The sequence below is a fragment of the Sus scrofa genome, chromosome 4, assembly GCF_054392235.1.
Source record: "Sus scrofa isolate SSC_HxYL_T2T_F1_AM1 chromosome 4, Sscrofa_HxYL_maternal_Yorkshire_Landrace_v2.0, whole genome shotgun sequence".
In the NCBI taxonomy this organism is placed as follows: Eukaryota; Metazoa; Chordata; class Mammalia; order Artiodactyla; family Suidae; genus Sus; species Sus scrofa.
Genome location: NC_139386.1, coordinates 120414138 through 120423016, shown reverse-complemented (window position 1 = coordinate 120423016; position 8879 = coordinate 120414138).

Here is an 8879-nt window from a genome sequence, read left to right as displayed (position 1 = left end):
GGCGTCAAAGATCAGTGATCACAGACTGCCCTAAAGTTTGGGAAATTTTTGAAGTATTGCAAGAATTGCCTAAATGTAGCAGAGAGACCAAGTGAGCACATACCATTGGAACGGTGATGCCCTATAGACTTGCTCAATTCAAAGTTGCCCAGACCTTCAGGTTATAAAGAGCACAACAAAACAAGGAGTGAGGTATGCCTATATTTGACAACGTTCCACATCTCTTCTTGGGAGAAACTCTCAGGAAATGAAGTGTAGAAGGAATATACCTCAACATTATAGAAGTCATGTATGTCAAGCCCACAGATAACATCCTACTCAAAGATGAAAAGCTGGAAGTTTTTCCTTTAAACTCAGGAAAACACAGGAATGTCCATTTTCCTCATTTCTATTCAGCATAATATCGGAGGCTCTAGCCATAACAGTTAAGCAAGACAAAGACATAAAAAGGCATCAAGGTCAGAGATGAAGAATTTTTTTTTCCTGCATTCAAATGACATGCTCTTATATATGGAAGCTTTTAGGGATGCCACCAAAAATCGGCAAGAAGGCATAACAATCAGTAAAGTTACAGGATAAAAGACGAACCTGAAAAAATAAATTTGTTTCCATACACTAACAAGAAACTATCAGAGACACTAAGAAAGAAATTCCATTTGCACAGCATCAAAATAAAACAGTATTTCGGAATAAATTTAACCAAGGAGCTGAGGACATTGATGGGAGAAGTTGAAGAAGACACAAAGAAGCAGTATAATATCCTATATTCTTGGAGTAGAAGAGTCAATAGTGTAAAATGTCCATGCCACCCAAAGTCATCTACACATTTAATGCAGTCATTGTCAAATTCCCTGTGGCATTTTTTACAGAGATAAAAATGTATTCTTAAAATTCATGTAGAATCACACTCACACACACCCCTTGAATATGAAAATCAATCTTGAGAAAGCCAAAGTTGGTTTCATCAGAATTCCTTATTTCAAACTAAATCTTAAAACTACAGTAATCAAAATAGTATGGTATTGGCATAAAAATATATGCATAGACCAATGGAACAGAAGAAAGAGCCTAGAAATAAACCCTTATATTTATGGTTATCTTTGATAAGGAGTTCAATACTAGTCAATGGGGAAAGGGTAGTCTCTTCAACAAATTGTGCTGAGAAATCTGGATACCCACGTGAAAAAGAATGCAATTGGACCCCTGTTTTACAGCACTCAAACAATTTATTTGATGGATTTAATAACTGAAAGGTAGAACCTCTCAGGTATCACCATAAAACTCCTAGAAGAATGTCTTTCCATTTGTTTGTGTCGTCTTCAATTTCTTTCTGCAGTCTTATAGTTTTTCTTGCACAGAGCTGTACTTTTCTTGGTTAAAATTTATCCCTAAATATTTTGTTTTTAGTGTTATTTTTAGCAGGGTCATTTTCTTTCTTTTTTAGATGGTCCACCATTGGTGTATAGAAATACAACTGATTTCTGTATGTTTATTTTGTATTTTGCAACTTCTGTGAAACTGTTGGCTGGTACCCACAGGACGTTTGGTTGAGTCGTGGGGATTTTCATCATACACACTCACATCATGTGCAGATAGTTACAATTTTGCTTCTTGGAGTTGAATGCCTTTTATTTCTTTGTCTTACCTAATTGCCTTATCTAGTACTTCTAGAACTGTATCGAATAAGAGCATAAGAGTGGACATTTTTGTCTTGTTTCTGATCTCAGAGGAAAAGCTTTCAATTTTTCTCCATTGAGTATAATGTTAGCTTTGTGTTTGTCGAATACGGCCTTTATCATGTTGAGGTGTGTTCCTTATGCCCAGTCTGTGAAGGGTTTTATTGTTATTATTGTTATTATTGTTATTGTTATTATTACTAAAAGATGTCTTTTGCCAAATGCGTTTTCTGTTTCTATGATATTTATCTTTCGTTTTACTAATGGGCTGTATTGTATTTATTGATTTGTGTGTTGAACCATTCTTGCATACCAGGGATAAATCCCATCTGATCATGATGTATAAATATTTTAATGTGCTCTTGAATTCAGTTGGCTAATATTGTTTGGGGAATTTTTATATCTGCATTCACCAGGGATATTGGTCTGTAGTTTTCTTCTCTTCGGGTGCCCTTATCTGGATTTGTTACCAGAGTAAAGCAGGCCTCATGGAATGAGTCTGGAAGTAGTCCCTTCTCCAGTTTTCTGGAGGCGCTTAAGAAGGGATTGGTATTATTTTTCCTGGTTGAATTTACCTCTGACACTGTCTGGTTCGGGGGTTTTCTGTGTTGGGAGATTTTGATTTCTGATTCAATCTCTTACATTGTTATTGGTCTTTTCTGATTTTCTATTTCTTCCTGATTCGGTCTTGATAGGTTGTGTGTTTCTAGAGATGTTTGTATTTCTGTCTAATTTGTTGTCATGTAATTGTTCACAATTCGTTGTTAATGAGTTTATATGTTTCTACAGTGGCAATTTTAATGTCTTTTATGTTCTAAGTTTATTTATTTGAGCCTTCTTATTAGTCTAACTAAAGGTGTGTCACTTCAAAAATTGGTTTGGAGTTCTTGTTGTGGCTCAGCCGGTTAAAAACCCAACATACGTGTCCATGAGGATGCGGATTTGATACCTGGCCTCCCTCAGTGGCTCAAGGATGTGGCATTGCCATAAGCTGCAGTATAGGTCTCAGATGCGGCTCAGATCCAGTGTTGCTGTCAGATCCAGTGAAGCTGTGGTGTAGGCCAGCAGCTGCAGCTCCTATGTGACCTCCAGCCACAGAAATTTCCATATGCCACATACGCAGCCTTAGAAAGAAAGAAAGAAGGAAGGAAGGAAGGAAGGAAGGAAGGGAACAAAAAGAAAAGAAAGAAGGAAGGAAAGAAGGCATCTTTTGGAGGAACCAGCTCTTAGTTTTCTTGTCTCTATTTCATTCATTTTCTCTCTGATATTTAGTATTTCCTTTCTTCTGCTAACTTTGGGTTTAATTTGTTCTTTTTTTCTAGTTACTTGAGAGGTAAATTTTGATTTTTTTAGTTTTAATTTTTTGTGCTTCTTACTTCCTGTATTTATCACTGAAGACTTTCCTCCCAGAACTACTTTTGACATATAGCATAAGTTTGGATACATTTTCATTTGTTTTGATTTAATTTTTTATTTCCATTTTGATTTCTTCTTCAGCCCATTGGTTGTTCAGAACTGTATTAGTTAGTTTCCATGTAGTCATAGAGTTTACAGCTTTCCTCTTGTTGATTTCTAGTTCCTTACCATTGTGGTCAAAAACGATAGTTGTATGATGTTAATCTTCTTAAATTTGCTACAATTTCCTGTCACATCATATATGCTGGAAACTGTTCCATGTACACTTGGGAAGAATGTATAATCTGCTCCTTGGATGGGGACTGTTTTATTGTTTAGATCCATTTGTTCTAAAGTGTGGTCCAATCCAGTGTTTTCTGGTTGCGTTTTCTGTGTGAACTGTCCATTGGTGACAGTCGTGTACTGACATCCTGTACTATTGTATTGTGGTCTGTTTCTTGCTTCAGGTCTTTTAGTATTTGCTTACTATATTTCAGAGCTCTGCTTTTGGGCGTTTGTCTGTTTACCATTGCTTATATCTTCTTGATCTATTAACCCCTTGGCCATTATATACTAACCGTCTTTGTCTCTTACTGCCATTTTTGGCTCGAAGTCTGTTTTGTCTAAGTATGACTAACCCAGCTTTTTTTGGTTTTCACTCACTTGGACGATCTCCTGTCCCTTCACTTTGAGCATACGTATGCCTCTTGACCTGAACTAAGTCTCTGCTCAGCAGCATATATTTGGGTTTTTTTTTTTTTTTCTTTTCTCCTTTTCCTTCCCCAAACTCACTCTGTGCCACTTGATTGGTGAATCCAATCTGTTTACATTTAGAGTGATTGTTGCTGTATAAGGACTTATCACTCTCATAATTATTGCCTTCCTCTTATTTTTTATCTTATTTTTTCCCCGTTTCTTTCTGTCTATTTTTGTAAATGAGTGGTTTTTCCCTAGCGATTGTCTCAGTACCCCATTTTTATGGTTTTTGATCCTGTTCTAGATATTTGCCTTGTGGTTACCATGAGGCCTACACAAAGCATCTCATAGGAATAAAATAGTCCTTTTTTTTTCCATGATAACGACTTTTCTTTTGCAACTATAGTGGTTTTACTCTTTTATTCTTTTTATATTTTTGATGTTACAATTTTCCTATTGCTATGCTGTGAATTCATCACCAAATTGTAATAGCTGAAATTTTGTTTAATGTGTTCCTCCTTTAACTTTATACTAGCATTAAGTGGTTAACACACCACTCTAATACAGAGTAACAATTTTCTATTTGCGATTGTCTATTTTTAACCTTTACCAGGGTATTGTGTCCTTTCCCATGTTTTTATGTTGTTAATTAGCTTCTTTGCTTTTCTACTTGAGGAACTTTTTTGGCACCCTTGCAAGTCATGTCTAACGGTGGTGAACTGCTTCAGGTTTTGTTTGTATGGGAAAGCCTTTATTTCTCCCATATATATGAAGGATAACTTAGCTGGATAAAGCATTCTCAGCTGGCAATTTTTAAGCTTTTATCACTTTGAATATGTCATTTCATGCTCTCCTGTTCTGTAAAGCTTTTGATGAGAAATCTACTGATAACCTAGTAGAGTTTCTTTGTAGATAACTTTCTTTTTTTCCTTGGACAATTTTAGTTTTCTTTCTTTGCCGTTAAATTTGTGACGGTTTCATTATAATGTGTCTTGGAAATGATCTTATTTTTTGCATTGTGATAGTAGGAAATTCTATAAGCTTGGTGGACTTGTATGTCCAATTTGTTCCCCAGGTTTAAAGTTCCCTCAGCTATTATTTTTTAAACAAATTCCTTGCCCCCTTTTCCTCCTCATCTCCAGCTAATATAACATTTACTCTTATATTTGCTTTTCTGTTCACATTCTTAAGGTTCATAGGGTTTTTTCATTTAAGAAAATATATCTGTTTTCTACCCTTTTCTAACTGAATCCTTTCTGAATTCCTATCCCCGCAATCACTTAGTCTTTCTTCTACCTCATAGCCTCATATCCAATGAGTTCTTCATTTCATTCCCTGTTTTCCTCAGTTCCGGAATTTCTGTTTGGTTCCTACAAAAAAAAAAAAAATCATTTTCTTTGGTAGAGCATCTCTTATGGCCATTAATTTTATTCCTGAGTTCATTGGCCGGCCTTTCTGAGTTTTCTTGTCACTTCCTGCATTTCTTTTTTTTTTTTTTTTTAATTTTCCCACTGTACAGCAAGGGGGTCAGGTCATCCTTAGATGTATACATTGCAGTTACAGTTTTTTCCCCCACCCTTTCTTCTGTTGCGACATGAGTATCTAGACATAGTTCTCGATTCTATTCAGCAGGATCTCCTTATAAATCTATTCTAGGTTGTGTCTGATAAGCCCAAGCTCCCGATCCCTCCCACTCCCTCCCCCTCCCATCAGGCAACCACAAGTCTCTTCTCCAAGTCCATGATCTTCTTTTCTGAGGAGATGTTCATTTGTGCTGGATATTAGATTCCAGTTATAAGTGATATCATATGGTATTTGTCTTTGTCTTTCTGGCTCATTTCACTCAGTATGAGAGTCTCTAGTTCCATCCATGTTGCTGCAAATGGCATGATGTCATCCTTTTTTATGGCTGAGTAGTATTCCATTGTGTATATATACCAAATCTTCCGAATCCAATCATCTGTCGATGGACATTTGGATTGTTTCCATGTCCTGGCTATTGTGAATAGGGCTGCAATGAACATGCGGGTGCATGTGTCTCTTTTAAGTAGAGCTTTGTCCAGATAGATGCCCAAGAGTGGGATTGCAGGGTCATATGGAAGTTCTATGTATAGATTTCTAAGGTATCTCCAGACTGTTCTCCATAGTGGCTGTACCAGTTTACATTCCCACCAGCAGTGCAGGAGGGTTCCCTTTTCTCCACAGCCCCTCCAGCACTTGTTATTTGTGGACTTATTAATGATGGCCATTCTGACTGGTGTGAGGTGGTATCTCATGGTAGTTTTGATTTGCATTTCTCTTATAATCAGCGATGTTGAGCATTTTTTCATGTGCTCATTGGCCATCTATATATCTTCCTTGGAGAACAGTCTATTCAGGTCTTTTGCCCATTTTTCCATTGGTTGATTGGTTTTTTGCTGTTGAGTTGTATAAGTTGCTTGTATATTCTAGAGATTAAGCCCTTGTCAGTTGCATCATTTGATACAATTTTCTCCCATTCTGTAAGTTGTCTTTTCATTTTCTTTTGGGTTTCCTTTGCTGTGCAAAAGCTTTTCAGTTTGATGAGGTCCCATGGGTTTATTTTTGCTCTAATTTCTACTGCTTTGGGAGACTGACCTGAGAAAATATTCATGATGTTGATGTCAGAGAGTGTTTTGCCTATGTTTTCTTCTAGGAGTTTGATGGTGTCTTGTCTTACGTTTAAGTCTTTCAGCCATTTGAAGTTTATTTTTGTGCGTGGTGTGAGGGTGTGTTCTAATTTCATTGCTTTGCATGCAGCTGTCCAGGTTTCCCATCAATGCTTGCTGAACAGACTTTCTTTTTCCCATTTTATGTTCTTGCCTCCCTTGTCAAAGATTAATTGACCGTAGGTGTCAGGGATTATTTCCAGATTCTCTATTCTGTTCCATTGGTCTGTCTGTCTGTTTTGATACCAGTACCACACTGTTTTGATGACTGTGGCTTTGTAGTATTTCTTGAAGTCTGGGAGAGTTATGCCTCCTGCTTGGTTTTTGTTTCTCAGGATTGCTTTGGCGATTCTGGGTCTTTTGTGGTTCCATATAAATGTTTGGATTGTTTGTTCTAGTTCTGTGAACAATGTCATGGGTAATTTGATAGGGATTGCATTGAATCTGTAGATTGCTTTGGGTAGGATGGCCATTTTCACAATACTGATTTTTCCAATCCAGGAACATGGAATATCTTTCCATTTCTTTACATCTTTTTTGATTTCTTTGATTAAAGTTTTATAGTTCTCGGCATATAGGTCCTTTACCTCTTTGGTCAGGTGTATTCCGAGGTATTTGATTTTGTGAGGTACAATTTTAAAAGGTATCATTTTTTTTGTATTCCTTTTCTAGTGTTTCATTGCTGGTATACAGAAATGCAACTGACTTCTGAATGTTAATCTTATATCCTGCCACTTTGCTGAATTTATTAATCAGTTCAAGGAGTTTTGGGGTTGAGTCCTTAGGGTTTTCTAGGTGTAGTATCATGTCATCTGCATACAGTGACAGTTTGATCTCTTCTCTTCCTATATGGATGCCTTTTATTTCTTTTGTTGGTCTAATTGCTGTGGCTACGACTTCCAAAACTATGTTGAAGAGCAGTGGTGAGAGTGGGCATCCCTGTCTTGTTCCAGATTTGAGTGAGAAGGCTTTCAGTTTTTCCCCATTGAGGATTATATTTGCTGTGGGTGTATCATAAATGGCTTTGATGATATTCAGGAATGTTCCCTCTATACCCACTTTGGCGAGGGTCTTGATCATGAATGGATGTTGAACTTTGTCAAATGCTTTTTCTGCGTCTATTGAGATGATCATATGATTTTTGACCTTTTTTTTGTTAATGTGGTGTATGATGCTGATTGATTTGCATATGTTGAACCATCCTTGTGAACCTGGGATGAACCCGACCTGGTCATGGTGTATAATTTTTTTGATATGTTGTTGGATTCGGTTGGCTAAGATTTTGTTGAGAATTTTTGTATCTATATTCATCAATGATATTGGGCGATAGTTTTCTTTTTTGGTGGTACCTCTGTCTGGTTTTGGAATGAGGGTGATGGTGGCCTCATAGAATGTCTTTGGGAGTATTCCTTCTTCTTCAACCTTTTGAAAGAGTTTAAGGAGGATGGGCACCAATTCCTCTTTATATGTTTGATAAAATTCACCTGTGAAGCCATCTGGTCCTGGACTTTTATTTGTAGGGAGTGATTTTATGACCTCTTCAATTTCATTTCTAGTGATCGGTCTGTTCAGTTGGTCTGTTTCTGCTTGATTCAGTTTTGGCAGGCTGTAAGATTCTAGAAAATTGTCCATTTCTTCCAGATTGTCAAACTTGTTGCCATACAGTTGTTCATAGTATTCTCTTATGGTTTTTTGTATTTCTGCTGTATCCGTTGTGATTTCTCCTTTTTCATTTATAATTTTGGTTATTTGGGTTCTTTCTCTCCTCTTTTAGGTGAGTCTGGCCAGGGGTTTGTCAATTTTGTTCACCTTTTCAAAGAACCAGCTCTTGGTTTTATTAATTTTCTCTATTGTTTTTTGAGTCTCTATTTTATTGATTTCTTCTTTGATCTTTATAATTTCCTTCCTTCTGCTGACTTTAGGACTTTTTTGTTCTTCTTTTTCTAATTCGTTTAGGTGGAGGGTTAAGTTGTCAATTTGGGATCTTTCTTCTTTTTTGAGAAAGGCCTGGATTGCTATAAATTTCCCTCTGAGCACTGCTTTCGCAGCATCCCATAGATTTTGAGAGGTTGTGTCTTCATTCTCATTTGTTTCAAGGTAGTTTTTAATTTCCTTCTTGATTTCCTCATTGACCCATTGGTTTTTTAGTAGCATGTTGTTTAGTCTCCATGTAGTAGGTTTTTTCTCATTTCTTTTCCCATGGTTGATTTCTAATTTCATGGCATTGTGGTCAGAGAAGATACTTGAGATAATTTCTATGTTCCTAAATTTGTTGAGGTTAGCTTTGTGTCCCAATATGTGGTTGATTCTTGAGAATGTTCCATGTGCATTTGAGAAGAATGTGTATTCTGCTTTTTTTGGATGTAGTGTCCTGAAGATATCAATGAAGTCTAACTTTTCTATTGTTTCCTTTAGGATCTCTGTT